This window comes from Salvelinus fontinalis, chromosome 7, assembly GCF_029448725.1.
Source record: "Salvelinus fontinalis isolate EN_2023a chromosome 7, ASM2944872v1, whole genome shotgun sequence".
Classification (NCBI taxonomy): domain Eukaryota; kingdom Metazoa; phylum Chordata; class Actinopteri; order Salmoniformes; family Salmonidae; genus Salvelinus; species Salvelinus fontinalis.
In genome coordinates, this window is record NC_074671.1 from 52,432,945 (window position 1) to 52,444,187 (window position 11,243).

An 11,243-nucleotide genomic window follows, 5' to 3' on the forward strand; every position below is an offset into this window, starting at 1 on the left:
ATGACTATATCCAGTGAATACTGCATTCTCCTTTCTGCCAGGGGATACGAACCAGTGAGATAGCCTACAAGGGATGAATGGAAATATAACATCAATATCTTTAGCATCATGAATTGTGTGTTTTCTTCTTTATGGTTCAGGAGACATCCTGATGCTGAATCAAATCCAGCATTGAACAGTGCATTGCACAGTGAAAACAGTTTGCGGCGATGCTGGAAGTGTTGGCAAACACACACACACAAACGCCCCTCGCCCGGCACTGAACTCGTTCTCTGTCACACAGGGGAAATCCAGTTCACACACACACACACGTGCATGTCCACAGACACATATGGGTACAAGCATGCATGCACACACACAAACACACACACACACACACACACACACACACACACACACACACACACACACACACACACACACACACACACACACACACACACACACACACACACACACACACAACACTGGCATGTCACACAGCATCACCATTTTATCACAGTGGGAACAGTATTACAAAGCGGCCTTAAACTGTCAAACACGTCCTATCCGCTCTCGTCCTCAACCCACCCATCACTGACACCAGCTAGGCTCCGGCAAGAAACTAACATATTGGGTGAAATAAGGTTTTGGACCCTGTGATGGTGCGATGTGCTATAATCCTCTACATCCTCAATCTAGTGACATAAATACTGTATATGTTTCATGCATTTACTATGACCAACTCACATGGATTACAGCGGAACTGTCACGTGCCAAATCCATCCCGATAGCCAGCGAATCCTTTTTTTAACGCGTATCGTATGCAGGCACTATTTGTCGAGTGCCCGTGTATGCTGTGACGCTTGAAGTTATCAGAGATTAAATGGTTAAAGAGAGAAATTATATCTAATGAGCGCATCACTCATATCCAGCGTGGGGGAGTGAGCACTGGGGGTTTGTTCAGCCAATCTGAACGTATACGATATATAACACGGTGTATGAGACAGTTAAAACACGTCTTGTAATAATTTAGAACAAACGACTTGATGGAAACGACTTGAAAGAATAAGTCAAAGAGGACGAATATGGATGGGAGAAGACTAAGTTCCCAGGCGGGCTACCACCTGTATCATATGCCCTTGCTAGCAACGTCACACTAAAAATATCCAGGTGTATAAAAATGCAGGTTTATGAATAAGTCATGAATAAGTCAGTCACTCTAACCTCGCCGTTCCCCTAACAGTGGAGCTAGAAGTAATGCAGTGTGTAATGTGACGGCCCGTTAGGGATAGACGTGATTTATCTCTCCTTCAAAACAGAGAGCAAGAGGTCTATACCCTCGGCTAGCTCAGAACTGGAATATCTCACTTCGCTCTTCGCTAATACGAAAGTTATGCATCATCTTTAGGCATCAAAGACAGAGAGATGGGAGAGAAATGCGTAGGAACATTCATCAGAGCCATGCATTTTACATGAGCGGACACGGGCTGGCTATGGCAGAGGAATTAGAAATGGTGATGAGCGGCCATTAGGTCGCGTGATCCATTGATACGCCCTCGAGCCAGGCTGTAGTCGTGGGATCCTATCAAAATCTCGAAGGACAAATCTTCCTTAAATTCTCCATTCACCTTCCAAAAGTTCCGAATAGGGTCCAAACTAAAAAAAAAGTTCTAAGGGTCTCAATGGGAAGTCAGACAATGGGTTTCTTTCACCTGAAGTAGTTTCAACCCTGAACAGTTAAAAGTCTGAAAGGTCTAATGCAGCCGTATTTATCTCAATATCAAATCATTTCTGAGTAACAATTAAGTACTTTACTGTGATATTTCTCATTAAAATGGTCAAAAAGAAACAAAAATAGCTTCTTAGCAAAGAGCAATTTCTCAAGCAATAATTTAGGTAGGACTGTCTGGGATGGTCTAAGTGGGGAGGGGAAAACTGAAAACTAGCTGTTATTGGCAGAGAGGTTTCGAACTCCCTTTTAATTGATCTATACTCTTAGAAAAGAATGTGCTATCTAGAACCTATAAGAGTTTTTCGGCTGTCCCCATAGGATAACCCTTTGAATAACCCTTTTTGGTTCCAGGTATAACCCTTTTGAGTTCCATGTACGACCCTTTCCAAAAGGGTTCTACATGGAACCCAAGAGAGATCTACCTGGAACTTAAAAGGGTTCTCCTACGGGGACACAGTGTGTAAACTTTCTCAGAGTGTGTAAACTAATTTATGTCACCAGGCAGGCCAAAACTCCATACCACCAAAACAGGCTGAAATTTCAGGGGGTCTTTTCAAACAGCTCTTACACTAAAAGGGCATTATCATAATTTTCATAATTTCACAGTATTATTCCAACCTCATAGTGTGGAAATATATATAAAAGGCAGAAAAATCATGTTTTCGACTACACTGGGCCTTTAACAGATTCTGACTCAGACTGAAGGCAAAAGAAGCACCTTATCTCTATTCTTTTTACATCGAAAACCTAAATCAATAAACCACATACAGCATAGCCTTTGTCCAGCAAACGTTGCATTGTAGGCCTCTATCTAGACAGAATGTGATGTTTTGTTCTTTAAAACACATTACAGAATGTATCATAGGCCACATGCTGATTTCCCATTAATTCCCTTGGCACACCGTGGCTTTGTTGTCTCACAACTTGTTATCCGCTAACGAAGAAAGATGCTTCCTGATTGGTGGCGATGCAGTGCAACCTTGACACTTCCTCTCAGTGTGTGCTCGTGCACGGGATGGATATCAAATGAGTCCAAAATGGATTGTGTGGATGGAAAACAACATTGAGGGGTTGCTGCATCGAACTGTGGAGATAACAGAGCGTGTCCATAGTCGATAGTGTGGAACGAGAAGCGTGAACGCGTGATCAAGTCAGCACAGTGTCACCCTCCCTGGACTAGATGTTCATTAACACATTACATTAAGTTGCTCTTGTGACGTTTAACAATAAGCGTTGTATTTTGTAAATACTTTACATCAAGTTGATCTTCTACCTGTGTACTAATGCTGAAACACTGTGTGCGTTAACATCATGTTAGAAATGTTGTTACCAGTGTAATTGCGGTGTTACTACACGGGTATAAGAGCAGCCTAATGTATAGTGTTACCTGAATTTCATAAATATACCCTGTTAACATAACCCGTCTCATGTGAATTCTAAATGGATTCCGTTAGGTTAATTGACCATTTATATGACATTTAACTTTGATGTTAGGCCTTTCGGGGAAATTATATAACCAATGTGCCAGGACTGTTCACCAAAGCCCTTGCATTTAATAATACTGTCCCCTTGAGCCCATTTTAGTGGAGATTAGGGGAAATTGATAACAAAATGACATTTCCCCAGGGCCAATAGTGGCCTCTCTGCATTAATGAGATTTAACATGGCTTAGCTGTGTGTGTAGACACCCTGCATCTCAATGTATTGTTATGGTCTCCCTCCATAGACTGGGTCAAATGGGTCCACAAACACAATGGATAATTACAAAGCACACAGCAGATTGTCAGCAGCAAAAAGCATGTAGAATGTCATTTAAGACGATGTTTCAGTGCTCGAGATCTGATAAGAATAAATGTGTAACCTTGCTCTAGTTTCACCACAGTGACAACATGACATAGGGAAATACATTGATTGTCTTCTTTCCTTTTAAGTCAACATGTGTTTTCTAAAGGCGAGGAGACAATCAATACTGTTCTTTCTGTAGTCGCTTCTCTTCTCTTTTATCCTGGGCTATCATCTAGCCTAGCTTGAAAAGAAAATCTACTGCTCTGTTGTGTAAATGCAGTGCCATTGACTGAAAACATCATCCAATCGAATATCCAGTTAACGCCGACAGCTGTGTACACAGACTCCATCAGCGCCTTTTGTCAATGCAACAAAAATCATGTTGGCACAAAGCCTAAACTCAACCAGTTCAAATCAAGTGTGCACTTGAGAGACAATAAACCTACATGATGGCGTTAGGCCCTTGTAAGTCAACTCAGATACTCAGACTAGGCTAATACTGGTACTGTCTGAGGTCAATGACTTGCCCTGGGTCTAAGTCAAGATATTCAAGCCAAAATATATTTGCAGTTATCAGTTTCTGCTCTAAGATCTCTCTCGGGTTGTTTCTGCTGTATATTGACGGTGTCAACCGTGTAATAGTCAACAAACCTCCACAGCAGCTTCCTATCATGTCCCTGTATGCTCAAAGACTGACACCGCACTACCACTTTCATTAGATAGTGATGTGAAACTGGCTTCAGGGTAAAGTCATTGACCATTTTATTTGTGGCAGGGTCATAGCTGGTTTAATAGCCATGACATTGAAACTAAAGACAAGTTTGCACAACACCATCCCAGGGGTGAACACACTACGACTGCATGTCCTCTGCTACTGTCCTCCAGCATAGAGCTGGAAAAGGGTGGCCACTGAATCTTTCCCAAGCCAACACACTTTAAGGAGTAAGTGCGGGTGGAAGAATAGAACTAAATATCCAACCTCCACCACAATAAATTGGATTCGCTTTGGTTTTCTCAAGCCTGTCTTTGCCAAGAGGTACGTTCCAATGTCATGTCTGGTCACGCGGAACACAAACCACCCTTCACACAGTCCAGTAACCCCACAGTGTAGAAGAGAAAGACCCTCACCAACAAACCACTTTTAGTTCTATTGAAAACTCCAGCATTCTTGACTCAAGTGGGAAACTGTGTGTTGTGGAGGAGCCAGAGAATGGCTGCCAGACACTAGAAGTCACAGCAGGGGGAAAGGATAGATTTTCAGCAGTCATTTGGGAGACTGGCTGGCCGTGAATAGATCTGAGACACAAGGCCCTGCTTGGAAATGGTGGTGTTTCTACCATGGCAACAAGGGAGTTGGTTTATTCAAATCGGACCACAGTAATTAGACGAAAGACGGACTGTGCTGATGTGAACTCGCCTTTGCCTTGTTGACCACTGCGAACCATTGCGGTATCTTCCCTTGTAGGCTTTGACTAACAACATATAGCAGTCTATGTAAAGGAATATCTGTATCATTCATACAACTAATAGGTCAGCTTGGGTACAGAGGTTAAATGTCACCATTTTGACATTTTAATGAGACCATGTTGTCATCCTTATAGGACACATCACTGCACTATACTCCTCTGTAAACTGGTCATCTCTGTATAGCCGTCGCAAGACCCACTGGTTGATGCTTATTTCTGATCCCTCTTAGACCTCACTCCCCCCTATCTACTGCAGCCGTCATCCCCCACATACAACACCCGTTCTGCCAGTCACATTCTGTTAAAGGTCCCCAAAGCATGCACATCCCTGGGTCACTCGTCTTTTCAGTTCGCTGCAGCTAGCAACTGGAACGAGCTGCAACAAACACTCAAACTGGACAGTTTTATCTCTCTTCATTCAAAGACTCAATCATGGACACTCTTACTCACAGTTGTGGCTGCTTTGTGTCATGTATTGTTGACTCTACCTTCTTGCCCTTTGTGCTGTTGTCTGTGCCCAATAATGTTTGTACCATGTTTTGTGCTGCTACCATGTTGTTTTGCTACCGTGTTGTTGTTATGTTGTGTTGCTACCTTGCTGTGTTGTCATGTGTTTGCTGCCTTGCTATGTTGTTGTCTTAGGTCTCTCTTTATGTAGTGTTGTGTTGTCTCTCTTGTTGTCATGTGTGTTTGGTCCTGTATTTATATTGTATTTATTTATTTATTTATTTTAATCCCAGGCCCCGTCCCCACAGGAGGCCTTTGCCTTTTGGTAGGCCGTCATTGTAAATAAGAACTTATTCTTAACTGACTTGCCTAGTTAAATAAAGGTTAAATAAAGATAAATAAAGTAAATAAATACATTTGAACTGAAACTGATCCCACCACAGTAATATGAATACATTATCCATTTTGTTTTTCCTGTTGGGGAGTGGCCTTGACTTTCTGATGGAGTTTATTTGACAAGTACACAAAGACAAAGCCTTTGTATAACAGCATCACTTTCTCTGTTTTTCTGAGCAGTGTGACCAACCACAGCTCTGTTCCATGCCTCAGGTCCAAAACCGTCACTCCCTGACTTTGTCACCACTGCCTCAACTCTGCGTGTCAACTAGAATCAGGGATTTTCGGAAGCGAGGGGCAAACTGAAGCTATTCAAATCTATAAATACAAATGTAGATTTTTAATTTGAGTCAGTTTGCTACAGTAGGAAATTACTCCTACAGCAACAGGACATGTGAATGATCATGTAGATTATAATTAATGGATGTTTTTGTAGGGGTTGATACATTTGTCATTAGGGCAAATCAAATTAGAAATTTTGAAGTGTAAATTGGGAACTTTAGAAGTCTTTTTAAACCTTGAATCTTGAACCTTGAACAAGTTAGAATGTTCTGCTATGCAGGAAAATTCTCAGCAACAAAACAGTGATCAAATGAAGATCCTACATCTACAGTATATGTCTGAGCTCAAGCAGTCCCATTTCACAGTTTCTCTCAGAGGATAAATATTAGCTCGAGGTCAACTGAGAAGTCTGAATAAGAAAGTACATCTTTTCACAAGTAAATAAAGAGTTCCGGACAGCTATCCTGCCTTTCATCGGTTTCCCAAGAGCATATTACCTTCCTGACCTCAAAGTGTTAAGAAATATTTCAGAATGTATCTTATCACTCCCTTGGGACTAGCTGACGGTGTTATATGTTTAGATGAGGGGGTGGATGGAGGAACCAGGCCCCTGCACCAATACACTTATCTTGTCATCCAATATTTATGTTAGGACACAATCTGCCGCTCTATAACAATGGACCCAGGGCAAAACCGTGTGAAAAGTAGAGAGCAGCCACACAGAAAAACAACCAACAATGAATATTAAAACTTAGGTTGCAGCCACCAATTCGGACTCTCTTTATTTGATGTGCACTCTGTATACGTACTGTACCAAGCATGTGTATTATTGATGTTTATAAACTGGGTGGTTCGAGCCCTGAATGCTGATTGGCTGACAGCCGTGGTATATCAGACCATATACCACAGGTATGCCAAAAAAATTATTTTTACTGCTCTAATTACATTGATAACCAGTTTATAATGGCAATAAGGCACCTCGGGGGGTTGTGGTATATGGCCAATATATGACGGCTAAGGGTTGTATCCAGGCACCCCACGTTGCATCACACATAAGAACAGCTCTTAGCCGTGGTTAATTGGCCATACACCACACCCTCTCGGGCCTAATTGATTAAATGTATGTACACTATGTGGATTATTCATCAGTCGTCCTGACTGAAACTCACTTCAAATGTCCTTGAGTTGCACCGAATCAAAATACCCCTATAAAAGCATGCTACATATAATGACAACCAAGTGGAAAAGGGTCACGGTGACATTTATGATTCATTTGTAGTTCTATGTGGAATATACAATTAGGCCTGGATGAATACAGTATCCTGTGGGTTTCAAAGTGCTTCGGCCCTAAAGGAAAAATCCACCCAAAACCACTCATTCCTATAATTTATAGTCTTAAATAACACTAACACATTTCTTCGTTATAATACAGTTGGTAGTAATGTGAAAATCGTGGAAATTTGTTGCAGCTCAAGTTGACTACAAAACCCACAATGCAATACTCTCTCTATGGGCTGGCCTGCAAACATAGCTACACACAATAATACCAAAGTCAATACCAACATGTGAGTAGCTAGTTAGCTTTAAAATCGCCTAAACAAACTGGAGTCAATTTAGGAGTCTACAATCTCACCATGTTCAATCTGCAGATCGATGTGCCTTGCAGAGTGGAGTCTGACATTCACAACAGAACCATGCAAGGCACCCTGGACTGAAGAGGCAGACAAATAGGAGATATTAGGTGGACCTCCTGTTCAATTACACAATTCTCAAGGTAGGAAAATCGCTAAAATATGACCAATGGCTCATTCGAGAGAAGGCAACCTCCCAAGTTATTACATCGGCAAATATTGAAATCTGACATGTATGATAGATGTTTTCACTATCTAAAAGTAATATTCCTATTAACTTCGAGTGTAGTGAGAGCGGCTTTATCGCAGTGCTACATCTTATCGGCAGAATTTTTTCCTGCTTGAACGGCAATAGCTTCGATATACATGAAAACATGAAATGACCCCGGGAATTGATAGGTCATTGCTCAGAGATGCAGAAAAACAATATAACATTCAAAATGGGTAAATCTTTCATCTATAATTGACCAAAAAAGACCGTAAGTTAGGTCAGAATTGCGTGTCTCAGTGTTCCTCCTGCTGGGTAGCTTATGGGTTAAGCGCATTAGGCCAGTAACCAAAAGAATTGCTGGTTCGAGTCCCCAAGCTGAATAGGTGAACAATCTGTTGATGTGCCCTTGAGCAAGGAACTTAACCCTAATTGCTCCTGTAAGTTGCTCTGGATAAGAGCGTCTCCTAAATGACTTAAATGTAATGTAAATGTTAACTACCAACAACCAAAAATGTAAGACTAAATTTATCCCAGCCCAGTTGCAGGTGTTGCAGGTGTTCAGATGCAGGTGTTCAAAAGCCTGACAACATGGTCCTGCAGATGAGTGCAAAATTAAAACCATTTGTCCTTGAGCGCAGTTGAAGGTATTGCCCTCTAATGTACCCCTGTACATTCTTGTATTATATTGTTATACAATTCAGCAGTGAGCATGTCATTCAAGTGATATTTATGCAAACCCTGATTCTGGCAAACCTCCAAAGACAAATCCCTTGAAAAAGGCACAATATATGATTGCTCCAAGGGTATTTGCCCTTTTCAGAGTCCTTCTGGCTGCTGCCTGTGAGAATACAAATAGGCTAAAGCCTTATTCCAATGAAACAAAGGACATGGAACATTATATTGGGACATTATATTGGACGTGAGTCAGTCAAGACTGGAATTATGGTCCCAATAAGAATTCATCTGAAAAATGTCCTCTGCTTGAAATCTAACATCACTTGGATCTTTGTTTCAACATGCAAAGCAAATGCCTCCTGTTTCAGCCACCGTAGTAGGACATCCAATGTTCCATTGAAATGAACGTGTTATAATGTTCTCAATGACTGTACTGCAAAATGAATCAGCAATGTAGTAGGTTTATGTATTATTGAATCTATGGTATTTGTGGTCACCAATATACACAGTCCAATCAGTCAATTTCAAAGTTGTTTTCTGGACATACGTTTGCATATAGTTACCTCAAAGTATTTGTACTTTTAATTACTTTGACTTTCTGAATCAATTTGAAGTAAATCTCAATGCCATGCTCCAGAAGTCTATCCCAGTCCAAGTCAGACCCGAAGAGTGGAAGCCACAGACGGAATAACAACATCGTACACGTGCAGACGCCACCCATGCCCAAGCACATGGAGCCCCCTGAAACACACCTCCCCACGTGTGACCAAGCTTAGTGCATCAGCATCTTCCACTAGCTAAACAAACTCCAATAGCTCACAAGGATGGCCCTGAACAAATGAAGAAGTACTTACATTCAAGACTCTTTCGTGATCCTCCAACCGAGAACAGACAAACATAGGATGACCAACCTGGGAAAACAGTGAAGCACGGCACAAGAGAGAGACAGAGAGAGAAAGATGGAGCCACGTATCCAACGGGCACTCAAAACACAACATGAGTAATCAAGCCTCCACAGTGACTCTTTCTCTCTGTTGTTCTCCCCCTCCTCTCCTTCTCCTCCCCCCTTCCCCCTTTCCCCTGATTCGTACTTGTCGAGTTGCTCAGGAGAGCGTGAAGCAGGCTGGAGAGACCAGTGCTTTGAGTGCTTTATCATGTGGATTGGACCTCTCTTCCCATTAAGCGGAACATTGAGCGTTGAGCTGCCTACTCCTCCACCACTCCCCCCCACCTTCCCTCTTCCCACTGTCCCATTCGTTGACTTCAGACTGGGACACAAAAGAGCGGGAAACCTCAGGGGGGTGATGCTACTGATTGTGTTGACAGCAGACTTGGCACCAAAGGTTTGTCCCACTATCTCTATCACTCTTTCTCATAGACATGGTGGAGACAGTGGATCCAGCTCTTTCCTACATGGGCTTGATCCCTTTTAAATCCCTTGTTGACTCTGAACATTTATCATGTGCTTCTTATAAACCTACTTCTAAAACGACTCTTAACTGTGAAATCTTATAATGAACAGGTAAACCTTCTTAAAATATATGTTTTTGTAAAGTGTAAACTTGACTATACCTGAATATGAAGTGTAAACTCCCTCAACTTGAAGTGTGTGTATCATGAGGTATTCCAGACAGTCCTTGAAGGCAGAGGGATCAGCTGGGGTTTTCTTTCCATTCAAACACACAGCAGTCTCCCTTGTTGTTCCTGGTGATAATCACGCTCTCTGTAGCGTCGCCCATTGACTTGGAAAACATGATATTGGCTCTGGGTATATCTAGGCCAAAATATTTTTGCAGCAGATTGCAGGATTTTTGAATTACAAGTATGAGGCGCGCTCCGCCCCAGCATGCATGCAGTTTGGTTGACAATGGGGGTTCAGTATTATTCACCAGAGCTTCAAATGAATGTCCTGTAGTTATGGAGCGAGATCCAAAACGACCGCTTTAGACATCTGGGAAAAGCAACAATATTTTGTACCCCCTGATGACACAGGCTGGGGATTTGAATTACCCATAGCGGTGCCAGCAGTGTAAACCTCTTACAAGATCAGGAGCATAGGCAAGCTGCAACTAGACAGCCCAATTTCCCTAAAGGCTAGGCAGGACGTGTAACTGATTTTGCTAGTATCCCTCCACCCACACGTGCAGACACATGAGAGATAATCCAACAATGTGTTCAGTTAAATTGCAATTGGTTTAATTTTATCCCAACAAAGCTAACAGAATTGGCCCACCCAACTTAAAACTGTTGTTTTCATAATCGGTTTTAGACAGTAGGGATGCAACTGTCACGTCCTGACCATAGAGAGCTTTTTATTCTCTATGTTGGTTAGGTCGAGGTGTGACTAGGGTGGGTTATCTAGGTGATTAGAATTCTATGTTGGCCTGGTATGGTTCCCAATCAGAGGCAGCTGTTTATCTTTGTCTCTGATTGGGGATCATATTTAGGCAGCCATTTCCCCGTTGTGCTTTGTGGGATCTTGTCTATGTTGTGTCCCTGCGAGCACTACATGAGCTTCACATTTCGTTTTGCGCTTTATTGTTTTCTTTGTGTTTTCACTACCTAATAAAGAGGATGGAACCATACCACGTTGCATCTTGGTCCACTCATTATAACAAACGTGACAGCAACATGGA

General features: G+C 42.0%; 1 protein-coding gene across 1 annotated transcript in view; it reads right to left on the reverse strand.

The window, feature by feature from the left end:
- The window catches only part of LOC129859653 (E3 ubiquitin-protein ligase Midline-1-like), a 56,221-nt gene extending 46,584 nt beyond the window's left edge, over nt 1–9,637 (reverse strand). The window contains exon 1 of the mRNA XM_055929696.1: nt 9,462–9,637. The gene's annotated coding sequence lies outside the window, so the exon portion shown is untranslated. The remainder of the gene's footprint in view (nt 1–9,461) is intronic.
- Between the last annotated feature and the right edge of the window lie 1,606 nt (nt 9,638–11,243).